Source organism: Stegostoma tigrinum, chromosome 5, assembly GCF_030684315.1.
Source record: "Stegostoma tigrinum isolate sSteTig4 chromosome 5, sSteTig4.hap1, whole genome shotgun sequence".
NCBI lineage: Eukaryota > Metazoa > Chordata > Chondrichthyes > Orectolobiformes > Stegostomatidae > Stegostoma > Stegostoma tigrinum.
In genome coordinates, this window is record NC_081358.1 from 118,416,746 (window position 1) to 118,435,455 (window position 18,710).

Genomic DNA, 18,710 nt, shown 5'->3' on the forward strand with positions numbered 1-18,710 from the left:
TCCAATCTGCAAATACTATTATAAGGTTGCAGCAGTAGAGGCATTATGATGTCTTTGTGGTTACTGAAGGTCACTGGACCCAGAATGTTAACTCTGGCTTTGCATCACAAATATAGAATCATAGAATCTCTGCAGTGTGAAAGTAGGCCATTCGGCCTATCAATTCACACTGACACCCTGAAGAGCATGCTCTCTCTACCCTATCCCTGTAACCTTGCATTTCCCATGGCTAATCCACCTAGCTTGCATATCTCTGAACACTTTAACATGGGCAATCCACCTAACTGCACAGGTTTGGACAGTGAGAGGAAACCGGAGCACCCGGAGGAAACCCATGCAGACACGGGGATAATGTGCAAACTCCACACAGGCAGTCATTCAAGGTTGGAATTAAACCTGGGTCCCTGGTGCTCTGAGGTAGAATGATAACCACTAAGACACTGTGCACCAGACCTGCTGAGCTTTCCCAGCAATTTCGGTTTTTGTCTCTGTAGTTGGCTGTTATTAACTCCCAGTTTATCTGTATTTGACAGGTTTCTGTCTTGTTTTCCATTGATTAGTCACAAGGTATATTGATTGTTTTACAGTTAGTTCACAACTGACAAAAGTCAGTTGTAAAACTCCAAGAGAGTACTACTTATTGTGTTATTTCTAGCCCTAATCCTAACCCTGGAATTGCACCGTTTTTGCCAGTTAGATGCATTTAAAATGGGTGAAAATGCACAATTATTAGCAAGTGTCACAGATCCTGTAAATCTAAATTGCTTTCAGCCCCATTTTATTCTCCTCTGGCAAGTCTGTTTAAGGCTCCTTCTGAGCTCTGAAATAATTCTAATGGATTTAGGCTCAAAGCTAAATTGCTCAGGTTGTTTTATTGCTATTCTTGTTCAGGATTTCGCTTGTTAATTCGCACACATGTCATTGATATGAAATCCCTGTCTGGACACTTGAAATGGGAAACTTGTTAAATCCAGCCAGTGGATTTAATGCTTGACAAAGCACAATGCATCTATTGGCTGGGATCTTATAAGTTGCATGCTATATTTCCAATTAGCATCAAAAGACTTACAGAAAGAGTTGCATTTATTTTGCTATTGCATCACCTCTTGATGTCCCAAAGTGCTTTACAGTAAATGCGCTGAGGTTTAATTACTGTTGTAATGTAGGACACACAGTATTCACCTACAGTAAGGTCTCACCAATAATCTTAGTGTCTTTGGTCAAATCAAAATGGGCGTTATAACATTACAGGAACTAAAACAGCTGAAACAAAAATGCCACATTGTCCATTTAATACAAGTTAAGCACAAAATAAACCTAAGGGCAATACAGCTCTCTGAGGTACAGTGAAGGTTTTGTGATGGTGGAATGCTCACGGGACTGATCTCCAGTCCAGAATGCTTCTAAATTATTTTCATGACCAAAGGTCTGAAGAACTGCAATTATCAGCATACACAGGACATGGGACTAGACTTGCACAAGTAATCAAACTTGCCTCATGGAGCAGTGCGAGCCACTTTTTTTCCCATAAAGATGGACAAAAACGTTACACTGCTGCATGCATTCAATGTGCTCCCTGACTTTTGTTTGCTGTGTACATCTCATTGCATGGGCCCTTTAAGATTGCCTTTCAGTCTGTTGAGGGGAACATCTTAAAGGAAAATTGCTGTTTGTTCTTGATCATTGGCTGGTCATATTTTCATGGAGCATTGTGACTGCTGTCCTCTTTGTACCAGTTGCACATGGGAGTGCACTTCTAGCCTGTTAGTAGAATTGAAATTGTCATTTTGTCAAACCTTTATCATTTTAAATCAACATTTAAATAGTTAACTGTCAGTCATCATCAACCCATGCATTCTCCATGACTCTACTTCCTAACCTAATTCCTGACCAATCAGCACTCTCACACTGCATAATTATTGTCTTCCCTTTACTTTGGCATTTCTTGAAAATTGTCTTGATAGTTGTGAGGTAAAAATCTTTGACAAATGTGACCTTAAACTTCATGTATTGATCAAACAAGATTTTGGTTTGAAAATCAATTAACATGAGGCAATAGATGTGAAACCAATCTCAAACTAATGTGGTTGATTCTAAAATGCCCTCTGAAGAGCTCTAGCCAGATTCAGAGATGAATCTACTCTGCTACCTAACAGCTTGAGAAGGGCTCCACCAATACTATCTGAAGAGGTAACCAGGAATGGGTAATAAATTGTCAGTGACACCCACGTCCTGAGATTGAATTTAAAAAACTTCAGGCCCTTTGCAAAAAACAGTGAGAATTTGTGACCAGAATGTAAGTTCAGTTAGAAATTTTGCATTAATGTCACAAGCATTTAGTTTCTGGTCATTTGCTTTGGTTATCTTCACCTCTGTGGATTTTGGAACTTTGGCAGGGACCCAACTTCCTGCAGGTCGGCATGGTTATGCCTCACTTCCAGCAAAGATATGCTCACAGACAAGGAAACAAGCTAGTGGAAATAGCCAATGAGTATTTGTTTGGAATGCTCTACATTGGGAATTCTGGTGAACTCTTACTTTACTAGAGACAGGGAAATAGATTTCAATATTCCTGCAATGATAAATCATGGGCACATTGTCAGTTGGTTTTCAACAGATTAGTGGAGTCAATTCCAAGGCTGTTTCTTGCTTTTGTTTTCAAGCATATAGCACAATAAGAGGCACTTTGACCTATTGGATTGTGTTAATGTTACACACACAAGTGCTCCCAACACATTTTCATCTCACTCCACCTACCTATCCTTCCATTCCTTTCTCCCTAGTGTGTTTATTGTACTTCCCCTTACATAATTCTATTCTGGTTGATGGCCAGAGCACAATAAAATGGGTATGAGAAAGCCAAAGAATAGATAAGCACTTGCTGTGTTTTAGAAATTTATCTTCTGTTGTTGTTCAGCCGTCGTTTGTCAGGATTTAATTATTAACAAAATATCTGTTGAGCGTGCATTCAATAAATGGGTTTATGTTATTGAAATTTCCAATAAATTCAGCAGGCAGATTCATATTCAATTTGATCTTCTGCTATAAATGCTTACTCTTTTTGCACAGGCTCAGCTCTTGCTATTTTTATAACAACTTCCTCAATATTAGCTGCCATGTGGAAAATGGTAAATATTGTTTTTTGACAAAACATTTAAAGGTCAGAATTCAGTGAAGGTTTAAAGAAACGTTCAGAGAAGTACAGATCGATGGAGACATTTTTATATTAAATTTTAGATTATTTTTAGATTATGCTTCCCTGTTCTAGAATCATTAGCAAGATGCGATTTCATTTTGAAGTTCATTAAATGTGCAAACAATTCAGAGGCAGTTTTTAATCTATCTTTGGATTGATTCATGTCTCTACTAGGAGGAAGGAATAAAATAAAATATTGAAAATACTGTGACATATCTGAGTTTCACCTAATTTGTGATCAACATATTGATTTTTAAAAAAATGTCTGTTTATAAATGAGGCCTTTTCTTTAAAACTGCAATTCCCCAAGTATATTTATAGAGTGTGAGCGATTTTATCCCATTTGTATAATCGGAAATTGTTCTCCATCATCTGGGAGTGGCCACAAGCCCTACATTATAGAATCCCCACATGTAGAAGTAGGCCATTTGGCCCATTGAGTCCATGCTGACCCTACAAAGGACATCCCTGGGACCTCGTATTTCCCATGCCCAATCCATCTAACTTGCACATCTTTGGACTGTGAGAGGAAACTGGAGCACCCAGAGGAAACACACACAGATACGGGGAAAATGTAAAAACTCTACACACACAGACACCCGAGGATGGAATTGGACTTGGGTCCCTGGCGCTGTGAGGCAGCTATGCTAACCACTGAGACATGATGCTGACCCAAAAAGTTGCATTTAAAGTATAAAAGCAATCAAATGTTGAGCTTGCTGGAAGAATTTCTGATGATTTCTGTATGGCTATGACTCCAGAAGGGTGTGTGATGTGGACTCATAATTTATTATTATCATTTGGAAATTTGTATTTTAAAGTAGACAGAACCATTTCAGCTTTAAGCTTAATTTGCATTTATATATTGTATGAATTAAAACATGAGGCACTTAGTTTCATTTCTGGGTTTTGTGAGCAGCGCAAGGTAATTTGTTTGCATGTGTTTAAGTGAGACTTTAAGAACATGCTGGAGGTGAATAATTTAGTGCTTTAGAGAATCAAGGGTAGAAGAAAGAAAATAACTTGGGCTGTTGCCTAACACCTTGGTGTCCTATGACACAGAGACAGAAACAGTTTCCCTTCAGGAAGGGAGAACAGTCAAAGTGTGCACGCTTCTTTCAGGTAGAAGAGAAAAGCCTATAAACATTGTATTGCAGTTTAGCAGTGCCCAGAGCAGTCAGGGCAGGATAAAAGAAGTCTTGAAGGGTTCAAGGTCATTAAATGAAATATCCAGAAACAGAAAGCTGTAAAAGTGAGACTTCAGGAAATCCATGTTAAGAAAAAAGGCAAACAAAGCCAGTTTTGCACTTTGTTTAATGGCCTCCCCAAGACTGACTAAAGCAGCTGGCTTTGAAGGGCTGCTGATGTTTGTCAGAAAACAACCAGGTTTTTTTTAATTCATTTTTGGGATGTGGGTGTCACTGGCTGGCCAGTATTTATTGCCAATTCTCAATTACCTGTGAGAAGGTGGTGGTGAGCTGCCTTCTTGAATCGCTGCAGTCCTCTTGCTGTAGGATGACCCTCAATGCCCTTAGGAAGGGAATTCCAGGATTTTGATCTAGTGACAATGACGGAACAGTGATATATTTCCAAGTCAGATGGTGAGTAGCTTGAAGAGGAACCTGCAGGTGGTGGTGTTCTCATGTATCTGCTGCCCTTCATCCTTCTAGATGGAAATGGTTGTGGGTTTGGAATGTGCAATCTGAGGATCTTTGGTGAATTTATGCAGTGCATCTTGTAGATAGTACACATTGCTGCTACTGAGCATTAGTGGTGGAAGGAATAGATGCTTGAATACAGCCGTACCAGTTGAATCAAGACTTTTGATATTGAAACATGGCAACTCTTTGCTGATGTTTGAGTATCTGTAAGGTTGATTTTGAGCTTTGCATCTTATGAGCTTTATATTTCAGATATTTGTAATAAGACCATTTCAATTAGATCATGTATAATATGAAGAAGCTTTTTGGTATGCAGTAAACATCAATATCCTTTCATTAGAACCATCTTGACAGTCACTTCTGAAAGTGTTCAATGATTGACCACTACAATAATCCAATTCCGAAGCTGAAACTTACCACCTTAAATTGCTGTGTGCATTTTTTCTTTTATAAATTTTCTTTTCTTTTTCTACTCAGATGTGTTCTTCCACACAACTGAACAACATTTTTTCCAAATCACCTATGGTATTATTTTTCCACTATTAATCACCACCAGTAAATCACCTGTGTTTTCCAATCGGTTAATTTACATGTACTGTCTGCTAAATGCAATGCAGACTTTTAAAGGCAAGGGAGCAACAGGGAGAGAGATCACGCTGCGATTTGACTTGATGATTAGAGTCTTCACCTGGGATCACAACAATTGATAGTTGTCACCTTGTTCATCTGGAAACAGGGCTCTGGCAAACTGGGTGTTACTGTGGCTCAGTGGTTAGCACTGCTGCCTCACAGAGCCAGGGACCCGAGTTCACTTCCACCCTTAGGCATCTGTCTTGTGGAGCTTACACATTCTCCCTGTGTCTGTGTGGGTTTCCTCTGAGTGCTCTGGTTTCCTACCACAGTCCAAAGATGTGAAGGATAGGTAGATTGGCCATGCTAAATTGTCTCATAGCGCCCAGGAGAGTACAGGTTGGGTGGATTAGCCACGGGAGATATGGGGTTATGGCGATATGGGTGGTTTTAGATGGAATTCTTTTCAGAGGGTCTGTGCAGACTTGTTGGGCTGAATGATCTCTTTCATAGGGGTTCTATGACAATATACCTAATGCAAAGGGCTCTGAATTGTGTGTATTTCAACACCGATTTGATTACTTTGCCTGGTTATTATACAGAAGGAGAAAATCAATTGGGGCAGTCCTCTCCAAGGCAAATCTCCCAAGTTGGCCAGTATTCAACAAGTAGAGGCAACTGCCTCAGGAATATTCACAGGATTGGAGGAAGGGTGTATACCAAAGCCTTTCTGCACGCTGACGTAGTTGAGTCAATGGTGTGGCCAAAGCATCAGCTTTGCTGATGTGCCACAAATGCCCTAAGCTTTGATCGCTGTTCCTGGGGGATACCATCCAGTGACAAAGAGGACAGCATTAATGTGCATTGCCCATGGTGATCAATGGCTACTGTGGCTTGGTAATAGGCATCAATCCTAAGGCAACATGCCACAATTCCACCTGGCCTGCTTTAACTGTGGCTGAAACTGCTTCTTGTGGATTGCTCTCCACAGCTATTGGTATCATTACACTGTATGAAGCTGCCCCTCCATCCAACCGACTGCATGTCCTTCTCCTCTTACAGATGGAAGAATGACGACTCTACCAGCCATTATTACCTTGTAGATGGCAAGTATGTGTTCTAACGACCTAACGACTCTGGTGTGGGTCTACCCAAGGATTGCTGTCAGAAGTTATTCTCCATGAATTAAAAATTAATCTCCAGGACACTGCTGCTGTTAACACAGGGAAAAGGTCAGGAGGCTATCAGAAAACGGTGTTCCTTTTTACTTACATTCAACATTTCCATTCGCTGGTTATAAACTAATGTAGGCTTTTTTTATAGGCAATGATGAAACTTTTATGAATGCTGAAACACAATGTAAGAAAATTTCATAAAGAGCAAGAACTATTCATATAGCCAATAAGACAGTCCTCAGTAGGGTTAGTGATGAAGAAAGTAATTTTGCTCTCCAAAATGAAGACATGGCAGATGAGAATGAAGAATTGACAGATCCATGGACAAGAAAGGTGAAAATATGAGACTAAGCTTTTTTTTAACAGAACATGCCAGGAATGATGGGCCTAAGGGTCTCTTTCTATGCAGTTGGCTTCTGGACATTTAGGAATTCAATTGATTCACCTCTTATAAAGTAAGATAAAATTGGGATTGTTGTACTGCTGCTGGACAATGAGACTCCAGTATTCCAGCAGACATCTGAACACCTGATAACGGTCACACTCAATGGGCAGCCCATTATCAAGGAACCATCTGAGGAAGGGCTGCTGGACCTTAAATGTTAACTTTGCTTTCTTTCCCCAGATGTTGCAGACGTACTGAGTTTCTCCAGCAATTTTTGTTTTTGCTTCTGATTTCCAGAATCTGCAGTTCTTTCTTTTTTTTCCCCTGCATTATTGAGGGATTTGCACACTGTCTGGAGAATTGAAATGTCTCCGATCTGCTGTAGCAGTGGAACAGGGACCCAGAAACAGCCCAATGAAGAAGAGTGTAGAATTTTAACTGCTTCTAGGACCAGTTGAGACTAATGTGTTATTCACTACAAAACACTTCAAATCCATTCACTTCCCCAGTCACCATAACCATCAACCTCTACCTTAAACATGCTGCAAGGCTGTGTCTCTACAGTCCTCTGTTGCTGAGAATTCCAAAGGTTCATATCCCTCTGAGTAAAGCAACTTGCCCTCATCTCTGAACTGAGTGGTATCTCTTTTATTTTAAAATTGTGGCCCCCTGGTTTTAAATTGTCCAATCCATTCTGTAGCCAGTGGGAATCTTTTGTAAAGTTTGGCACCTATTCTGGTCTCTGAGTAACAGTCAGTATGGATGTGCTAGGGGTACACTGGGTGGAATTCCCAAACTATCCAGAGATTCTCGTACTCTTCTCCTCTTGACAAATATTGACCAGGACAGGCCTGGGATGAACTGTGCCCTGACTGTACTTTTTTGAAATATTGCTTTGTGATCTTTGCAGTTCTGATCAGCATCTCACCTGAAAGCTTGCACTGATCTGTCAGCTGTGATTTTATCTGTGGGGTGAGCTGAGTGCTACTGAATGAGACATTGTAGAACTGAGAACTGGAATAATGAGCGCTCTCCTCAATTCTGAGTTTGACTCTAGCTTTGATTGTAGAATCCCTGCTGGTTATAAAGATCTTGAGTGAAGTGAGTCAGTGTCGTTACAACCCACTTCGAAATGAGGGTTAGCTTGCGATACAAAGCTTTGTGTAATGCTTCACTAATAGGCAGCCTAAGTTAGAGATGAGGGTTGATAGTGGAAATTAAAAATGTCACTGAGAAGTGGGTGAGCATGCTGATGCACATTTAGCAGCTGGTCTTTTATCTTCTTTTTTCTACCCATGCGTATGTCTGTGTTGAATGGATATACACATTCCACTCGATAATGGTGTTATCACTCACTCAAACTCCCTTTGATCTGACCCATCTTCACTCCAGCCTTCCCAATTTAACCCCCAACTGACACTTTTGCCCCTGCTCCTGCCCTTCTGCCATCCGTCCTGTCTTTATACCGGAGACTATTCAGGGGGATTTGACAAGAATGTTGCCAGGTAAAGATAGCAGCTATGAGATTTAAATAATTTTCCATCGAACCGAGGAGGCTTGTGGGGGTGACTTAATGCAGGTGTACAAAATAGTGAGGAGCTGGGATGGAGTGCACAGGGGAGACCTGTTTTCCCTGGTAGGGAGGTTAGTTGCTGGGTTCTGGGGAGGGATAGGAATGGGAGAGGCTCAAATGAAGGGTCATCAAGACTCGAAACATTAGCTTGCTCTCCCTCCACAGATGCTGCCTGACCCACTGTGATTTCCAACATTTGTTATTTTCAGTACAGATTCCAGCATCTGCAGTAATTTGCTCCTATCCTTACATTTATGTTCATTTTCTCTCTTAATAAAGGATAGCATTCCATTGGCCTTCTTAATCAACATGCCTTGTACAGACATATTAACTTTTTGGGACTCATACACTAGAACACCCAAAGCCTTCCACAATCTAGAATTCTGCAGTTATTTCCTATTTAAATAATTTTTAAATCCTTTCTGCCAGATGATTAACTTCAATCTTTCCCACAATATGTTCTATCTGTCAGTCATTTTCTCACACAGTTTATGTATCTATATCTATCTGCAACCCCTTGCTACATCATCTTCACAGCATATCTTACCACCTCTCTTTGTATCATCTGTAAACTTAGCTATTTTATTCCCCAGACATTCAAAATGGTGCTACATTGCAGCAACCAAACACTTCTCACTGTATCTTTCTAGACATATGTGAGAATACATAAATAACTTATCTAAGATGTATATATAAATTGTAAAGAGTTGAGTTGTTATGTCTTGCCAGACTGATATTACAGATGTGGGTTTTTGTGATTTTGCATCTCTCAAAAGTAAGTCTTAAATTGCTGACAGACAGACCTTTTGTCTAAATAAAAAGCCCTTTTCTCTACATGCCCAAACTGGATTAGTTCTACTGAACCTGTACTCCTCTGGTAGGGTCACAACGACAGAAAGAATGTCAGAAAGGTGGTCCTTGAGAAGGTCAGAGGAGATTTTCGACAGTAGTTCTAGATGTGAAGGATTTTAACTACAAGGTAAGGCTGGAGAAGTCGGCATTATTCCCCTTTGCGCAAAGGGGATTTGATCGAGGTATTCATGGTTGTAACAGGTTTAGTTAAGGCAGTCAAAGGGAGGCTCGTCCTATTAACTAAAGGTACAAGAATGAGGGGACATAAATTTAAAGTTTTGGGCCGGAGATGCAGGGGGATGAAGAAGAACCTACCAGGGAGTGGTAATGACCCACAACTCTCTGCCTGTGAGGATAGTGGAAGTGGAGATAATAAATTATTTCAAAACGAGATTTGATGGAAATCAGATGGAGGTGGAGGGATTGAGTGGGGGAATGGGACTGGCTGGATTGCTTTACTGCAAGTTGACTCAATGAGTTGAATGACCTCCTTCTGCCTTGTAATAACTGTATGACTGCTTATCATGTAAATGAACTGAAATTAATATTGTATCTGTACATTCAGAAATACTATGCTAACCTAAAGATCTCACTTTGCAAACTGAGGTAACAAGGTATAGAGCTAGATGAACACAGCAGGCCAAGCAGCATCAGAGGAGCAGAAAGGCTGATGTTTAAGGCCTAGGCCCTTCTTTCTAAAGAAGGGCCTAGGCCAGAAATGTCAGCCTTCCTGCTCCTCTGATGCTGCTTGGCCTGCTGTGTTCATCCAGCTCCGCTTCTTGTTATCTCAGATTCTCCAGCATCTGCAGTTCCTAGTATCACTTTGCAGACTGACTGCACTTGCCTGGTTATAACTGTACTTGACTGAAGCTTTTAATTGGTACTTTAATAAGCACCTTTAAATGCTCATAATCGATAACCAAGAACATTTGTAATTGATTATTGACTGACCTGCTGTTTTCTGATTATTTACTAATTCTTACATCTGCTTCTCTGCAAACTCCAACACTTTATTTAAATTTAACATGGTTGGGTAGAATTAGCAAAAATAGTTTTTTACGAACAATACATCAACAAGCTTCAGGCAACTATAAACATTGCAGAATTCATCCCTTTGAAAAGGTATCAAAATGTGAGCCGGTCACATTGTTACTGAAAGTTAGAAAATAATTTTTGGTGTTACGGAGCTATGAAAATGTGATAGTTACAATACTGACTTAATAACTCAAAATCTATGAGAAAACACATTCAAACCAAATTACACATCTTCAAACTTTCATTCCCACCATGATCAACTCTCTGTAGCAACAGTGTGTATGATCTACAAGATGCACTGCAGAAATTTTCTAAAGATCCTAGACGGCACCTTCCAAATCCACGACCGTGTTTTTCTCGAATGATAAGAGAGGCAGATACATGGGAATACACAGCCTGCAAGTTCTCCTCCAAACCAGTCACTATCCTGAGTTGAAAATGTATCACTGCTCCTTCATTGTTACTGGGTCAAAATTTGGAACTCCCTCCCTAATAGTATTGCGGGACTACCTACGGCACATGGAACTGCAGTGATTCAAGAAGGCAGCTCACCATCACCTTCTCAAGGGCAACTAGGAACGAACAATAAATCCATATTCTTAAAATCATAGTTTTGTGAGGTGAGGTAGTTGTTATTTAAGTTTTCTTATAAATAGACTAATCCAAACAATGCTGCAAGACAATGACAATGTAAGGAGATAATTTCACTCAAAAAGATGCCAGCACCAGCACAAATGGTCGTGTGCTGTATGACTCTTAATTTGATGCACATGAAACTGTTGAAAAACAGGGATGGTTTGAAGAGATAAGAGACCGGATTCTAATTTAAGCCTCCTCCACCCCCCGCCCCCCACTTCTGTTCAGTCAGAAGTTCTGCATACGTTTATGTACCATTGTTTCAGGATAAATATTTTTGATCAGCCAATTCAGAGTTGACAGTACGCAGCTCTGGCTCAGGTGGGATTTGAAGCTTGGTCTTCTGCCTGATAAGCAGGGAAACTACCGCAGGATCCCTGACATCCTCAGTATAGTCCTAGGCCCAGTCCTCTTCATCTACTTATGTTACATGGCCTCTGAGCATCATGTATCTAGACAGATACATGAATGGGCAGGGAGCAGAGGGATACAGATCCTTGGAAAATAGGCGACAGGTGTAGATAGAGGATCTGGATCGAGCAGGCTTGGAGGGCTGAAGGGTCTGTTCCTGTGCTGTAATTTTCTTTGCTCTTTGTTCTTTGTGCTTCATTAATAGCCTTCCCTTCATCATAAGGTCAGAAGTTGGAATGTTTCTTGGTTAATGCATAATGTTCAGAACCATTCATGCTTCCCTCAGGTACTGAAGCAGTCTATGTCCAAATGCAACAAGACCTAGATAATAGATAATAAAGTGTGAAGCTGGACGAACACAGCAGGCCAAGCAGCATCTTGTTATCTTGGATTCTCCAGCATCTGCAGTTCCCATTATCATCAAAGACCTAGATAATAAGGTGGCATTCAGATCAAACAAGTGGAAACGACCATCACCAACAAAAGAGAATCTAACCATTCTTCATTGATGTTCAATGGCATTATATTGCTGTATCCCCTCACTATCATTAGTACTGACTAGAAAACTGAGCTGGGCTGGCCACCTAAATGCTAAGATTATGACTGAAGATCAGAGCTTGGAACTCTGTGTTGAGTAAATCATCCCCTGCCTCCTCAAAGCTGGCCCACCATCTCCATGGCATTTGTTTGAAGTGTGGTGGAATACTCCCCACTTTCCTGGATGAAAGCAGTTGCAACAACTCTCATGAAGCTTATAATACCCAGGACAAAGTAACCCACTTGAATGGCACCACATCCACTACGTTCAAGATTCCATCATGCACAGTATCAGCAGCGATGCACTGCAAGAATTCACCAAAGCTGTTTAGACAGCATCTTCCAAGTCCATTACCTCTTTCTCCCAGTGGAACAAGGGAACAAAACTGTGTGCAAATTTTGCTCCAAGCCACACTCCATCCTGGCTTTGAACTATATCATCATCGAAAATACCAGAACTCCCTTCCCAACCATCATTGAGGCTTTAAGGGCACAAGCGGCCTGTTCTCTGGGTCAGGGCTGGGGCCACTATCATTGAAATGGAGACAAAGGAAAGCTCCCAGAAAAGACACTCTAGTTTCTGGCCCCGGCTCTGCTTGACAGTACAGTGGGTGCACCTGCACCCAAACGATTGCTACTGTTCAAGAAGGCAGCTCAGTGCCACCTTTGCCAAGGCAACAAGGGATGGGCAATAAATACCGGCCCAGGTTCTAGGAAAGGATTAGACAAAATCAGGTGCTGTTTAGGTTAAAATTGGGGAAATTCTAATTTATACAGAAGTTATACATTCATTGAGTTATAGAGATGTACAGCACAGAAACAGACCATTCAGCCCAACTCATACATGCTGACTAGATATTCTAAATTAATCTAGTGCCATTTGCCTGCATTTGGCTCATATCTCTATAAACCCTTCCTATTCAAATACCCACCCAGATGCCTTTTAAATGTAACTGTACCAGGCTCTGCCACTTCCTCTAGCAGTTCATTCCATACACACACCAACCTCTGTCTGAAAAAGTTGTCTCTCAGATTGCTTTTATATTTTTAGCGTCTCACTTTAAACCCATGCCCTCTGGTTTTGAACTCCCCTACCCTGGGAAAAGGACCTTGGCTATTCACCCTGTCCACGCCCCTTCACATGTTATAAATTGTAAAATTGTAAAAATTGTTGTGGCCATTTCGGAGACATGGATAGAGCAGGGACAGGAATGGTTGTTGCAGGTTCCGGAATTTAGATGTTTCAGTTAGAACAGAGAAGATGGTAAAAGGGGCAGAGGTGTGGCATTGTTGGTCAAGGACAGTATTAGAGTTGCAGAAAGGATGTTTGGGGACTCGTCAACTGAGGTAGTATGGGCTGAGGTTAGAAACAGGAAAGGAGAGGTCACCCTGTTGGGAGTTTTCTATAGGCCTCCGAATAGTTCCAGAGATGTAGAGGAAAGGATAGCAAAGATGATTCTCGATAGGAGTGAGAGAGACAGGGTAGTTGTCATGGGGGACTTCAACTTTCCAAATATTGACTGGGAACACTATAGTTCGAGTACTATAGATGGGTCAGTTTTTGTCCAGAGTGTGCAGGAGGGCTTCCTGACACAGTATGTAGATAGGCCAACAAGGGGCGAAGCCACATTAGATTTGGTACTAGGTAATGAGCCCGGCCAGGTGTTAGATTTGGAAGTAGGTGAGCACTTTGGTGATAGCGATCACAATTCTGTTATGTTTACTTTAGTGATGGAAAGGGATAGGTGTATACCATTGGGCAAGAGTTATAGCTGGGGGAAAGGCAATTATGATGAGATTAGGCAAGATTTAGGGAGCATAGAATGGGGAAGGAAACTGCAGGGGATGGGCACATTAGAAATGTGGAGCTTATTCAAGGAAAAGCTCCTGTGTGTCCTAGATAAGTATGTACCTGTCAGGCAGGGAGGAAGCTGTAGAGTGCAGGAGCCATGGTTTACGAAGGAGGTGGAATCTCTGGTCAAGAGGAAGAAGAAGGCTTATGTTGGGATGAGATATGAAGGCTCAGTTAGGGCACTTGAGGGCTACGAAGTAGCCAGGAAAGACCTAAAGAGAGAGCTCAGAAGAGCCAGGAGGAGACATGAGAAGTTGTTGGCGGATAGGATCAGGGTAAACCCTAAGGCTTTCTATAGGTATTTAAGGAATAAAAGAATGACGGAAGTAAGATTAGGCCCAATCAAGGATAGTAGTGGTAAGTTTGTGTGGAGTCAGATGAGATAGGGGAAGCGCTAAATGAATATTTTTCAACAGTATTCACTCTAGAAAACGACAATGTTGTTGAGGAGAATACTGAGATACAGGCTACTAGACTAGGTGGGATTGAGGTTCACACGGAAGAGGAATTAGAAATCCTTCAGAAGGTGAAGATAGATAAGTCCCCTGGGCTGGATGGGATTTATCCTCGGATCCTCTGGGAAGCCAGGGAGGAGATTGCCGAGCCTTTGGCATTGATCTTTAACTCGTCATTGTCTACAGGAATAGTGCCAGATGACTGGAGGATAGCAAATGTGGTTCCCCTGTTCAAGATGGGGAGTAGAGACAACCCTGGTAATTATAGACCAGTGAGCCTTAGCTCAGTTGTTGGTAAAGTGTTGGAAAAGGTTATAAGGGATAGGATTTATAATCATCTAGAAAAGAATAAATTGATTAGGGATGGTCAGTACGGTTTTGTGAAGGGAAGGTCGCGCCTCACAAACCTTATTGAGTTCTTTGAGAAGGTGACCAAACAGGTAGATGAGAGTAAGCTGATTGATGTGGTGTATATGGATTTCAGCAAGGCGTTCGATAAGGTTCCCCACAATAGGCTATTGTACAAAATGCTGAGGAATGGGATGGTGGGAGATATAGCAGTTTGGATCGGAAATTGACTTGCTGAAAGAAGACAGAGGGTGAGTTGATGGGAAATGTTCATCCTGGAGACCAGTTACTAGTGGTGTACTGCAAGGGTCGGTGTTGGGTCCACTGCTGTTTGTCATTTTTATAAATGACTTGGATGAGGGCGTAGAAGGATAGGTTAGTAAATTTGCAGACGACACTAAGGTTGGTGGAGTTGTGGATAGTGACGAAGGATGCTGTAGGTTGCAGAGAGACATAGATAAGCTGCAGACCTGGGCTGAGAGGTGGCAAATGGAGTTTAATGCAGACAAGTGTGAGGTGATGCACTTTGGTAGGAGTAACCAAAAGGCAAAGTACAGGGCTAATGGTAAGATTCTTAGCAGTGTAGATGAACAGAGAGATCTCGGTGTCCACGTACACAGATCCTTGAAAATTGCCACCCAGGTTGACAGGGCTGTTAAGAAGGCATACACTGTTTTAGCTTTTATTAATAGAGGGATTGAGTTCCGGAACCAAGAGGTTATGGTGAAGCTGTACAAAACTCTGGTGCGGCCGCACTTGAAGTATTGTATACAGTTCTGGTTACCGCATGATAAGAATGATGTGGAAGCTTTGGAAAGGTGCAGAGGAGATTTGCTAGGATGTTGCTGGGTATGGAGGGAAGGTCTTACGAGGAAAGGCTGAGGGACTTGAGGCTGTTTTCATTAGAGAGAAGAAGGTTGAGAGGTGACTTAATTGAAACATAGAAAATAATCAGAGGGTTAGATAGGGTGGATAGGGAGAGCCTTTTTCCTAGGATGGTGACGGCGAGCACGAGGAGGCACAGCTTTAAATTGAGGGGTGAAAGATATAGAACAGATGTCAGAGGTAGTTTCTTTACTCAGAGAGTAGTAAGGGAATGGAACGCTTTGCCTGCAACGGTAGTAGATTCGCCAACTTTAGGTACATTTAAGTCGTCATTGGACAAGCATATGGACGTACATGGAATAGTGCAAGTTAGATGTGCTTGGGATTGGTATGACAGGTCAGCACAACATCAAGGGCCGAAGGGCCTGTACTGTGCTGTAATGTTCTATGTTCTATGTTCTATGTTCTATAAGGTCACCCCTTAGCCTCCGAACTCCAGAGAAAAGAGCTCTTCATCTTGGACAGTAATCCAGATGTAAACAAAGGAGCCTCACACAAGAAACTGAATTTTCTTTTGGGTCCCATTGGAAATGTCGAAACCTTTTTCACTCACCGCCATTTATCAATATTCACAAACAGAAATCCCGAGGTAATAATTATGGAAGGATGTGAGTGGAAAACAGAATCCTTTCTCTCTGCTGGGGTAACAAAACATTGCAGTTAAGGTGACAGCACAGTTTGAAAAACATCTCTTCAACGCGCTGCAGAGTTCAAGTAAATATTTGTACACAATGATGTTTTGTTTTGGTATGCACTGATTAAAATGTCACACATAAAATTAACAATCTGCATAATCACTGTTATTTACAACTTTGAAATGCCTCTGGAAATATGCATTGTGTTTTTTATTAGCTCAGAGATTTTTTGTTCTCTTTATCTGCTGAAGGAAACAGCATAATACAAGCATCCTATTCGTTGGTAGCTATGAAAACTCTGCTGTGCTACTCCGTCTCAAATGAACCTAAGAAACAGGAGCTGCAGAAAGCTGTTTGCATCTTTGAGTCTGCTGTGACATTTATGAAGACCATAGAAACATAGAAAACGGGAGTAGGAGTGGGCCATTCAGCCCTTCAAGCCTGCTCCACCATTCAATGATCATGGCTGATCATCCACCTCAGTACCCTGTTCACACTTCCACTCTAAATCTGTTGATCCCTTTTGTCCCAATATCTATATCTAACTGCTTCTTGCAAACGTCAAATTTAGGCCTCAATGCATTACAAGATAATGCATACAAGATAATGTATGGTTCAGAAGGGGTGGACGCTAGGAAGTTGTTTCCGTTAGGCGGGGAGACTAGGACCCGTGGGCACAGCCTTAAAATTAGAGGGGGTAAATTTAAAACTGAAATGAGATGACATTTCTTCAGCCAGAGAGTGGTGGGCTTGTGGAATTCATTGCCGCAGAGTGCAGTGGAGGCCGGGACGTTGGATGCCTTCAAGGCAGAGATCGACAAATTCTTGATCTCAAAAAGAATCAAGGACTATGGGGAGAGTGCAGGGAAGTGGAGTTGAAATGCCCATCAGCCATGATTTAAATGGCAGAGTGGACTTGATGGGCCGAATGGCCTTACTTCCACTCCTATGTCTTATGGTCTTATGGCCTTATGCTTTCTGTAATAGAGAATTCCAGAGACTCATCATTCTCTGGGTGGAGAAATTTCTCCTCCTCTCAGCAAGGATGGTCCCAATTACCAGGATGTCTAGAACCAGGGCTCACAGTCTAACGACGCCAGGTAGCCCTGTACTCGGAACAACTTTAATATCACATTCCACATACTATGGAGCTGATGGCCACCTATGACTCACATGCACCCACCAGGTCACTTTGCACAAAGGGACCCTTGTGTGTTGCATGCATTTGCACAAAATGCATCTAATGGCTCTTAGCTTGCTTTCTTAGTGCTCACCCACTTTGCACTTCCTTGCAGGCATCCAAGTTGCATTGTTTTCAAACAATCATTGCCTTCAAAGTTGACTTAAAGGTTGCTAGCCTCTCTGTGGTCCATACATTGTATAATGTCCTCTGCTCCATCCATGATGGTGATGTTATATGGGCTCAGTGTGAGAACAGTTGAGAATCTCAACAGTGTACTATCAGGGAGGGCTTGCAGTGCTGTTGACCTTATAATCCAGAGACCTAGTTCATGGTGAGCTGAATTCCAATACAACCATGGCAGACATTGCACTTGAATTCAACGGAAAATTGTGATTACAAGTCTAATGATGACCACAGAACTATTGTCAAATGTTGTCAAAATCCAACTGTTTCGCTAATGTCCTTTAAGGAAGGAAGCTGCTGTCCTTACCTGGTCTAGCAGACATGTAACTTCACAGCAATGTGGTTGACTCTTAACTGCCCTCTGAAAAGGCCTCACAAGTTACTAGTTGTATCAACTGGGGCCGCACGGAGGCTCAGTGGTGAGCACTGCTGCCTCACAGCTCCAGGGGCTCAAGTTTGATTCCATTGACGGGTGACTACCTGTGTGGCTTTTACACATTCTCCCTGTGTCTGGGTGGGACCCAAAGACATTTCATTTCTCCAGATCAAACATGGGCAAGGAAACCGTCTGCTGATTGCTGCATACCAATCTCTTTCAACTGATGAATCGTCCATGTTGAACAACACTAGTACGAAGTACAGAGGATGGCAAAGGCACAAAATGTACTCTGGGTGGGGGATTTCAATGCCCATCATCAAGAGTGGCTCAGCCACAGCACTACTGAACGAGTTGGTCGATAAAGGACATAGCTGCTAGACTGGGTCAGCGGTGGGTGGTGAGGGAACCAACAAAAGGGAAAAATATACTTGAACTCATTCTTATATCTGTTGGTTGCAGATACATCTATCTGTGACTGTATCAGTAAGAGTGACGACCGCACAGTCCTTGTGGAGATAAAGCCTCATTTTCATATTCAGAATAGTTTACGCATGATCAGCCTCATGTGACCACATGTGTGATTTGGCATTTTCACAGTGCTAAAAGGACTGCTTGTGCACCAAACAGCATAAACAGCAAGTGAAACACAGAACTAAGTGATTCCATGAGATAACAAGGTGTAGAGCTGGATGAACACAGCAGGCCAAGCAGCATCAGAGGAGCTGGAAAGCTGACGTTTCGGGCCTAGACCCTAAGTGA

At 41.8% G+C, this 18,710-nt stretch overlaps 1 protein-coding gene across 4 annotated transcripts in view; it reads right to left on the bottom strand.

Moving 5' to 3' along the window:
• LOC125451823 (melanocortin receptor 5-like) overlaps positions 1 to 18,710 on the bottom strand; it is a 100,037-nt gene that overhangs the window by 23,436 nt on the left and 57,891 nt on the right. The window contains exon 2 of one of the 4 annotated variants that reach the window (XM_059646248.1): positions 16,125 to 16,209. The exons of the other annotated variants lie outside the window; for them this stretch is intronic. The gene's annotated coding sequence lies outside the window, so the exon portion shown is untranslated. The remainder of the gene's footprint in view (positions 1 to 16,124; positions 16,210 to 18,710) is intronic. 4 annotated transcript variants of the gene reach the window in all.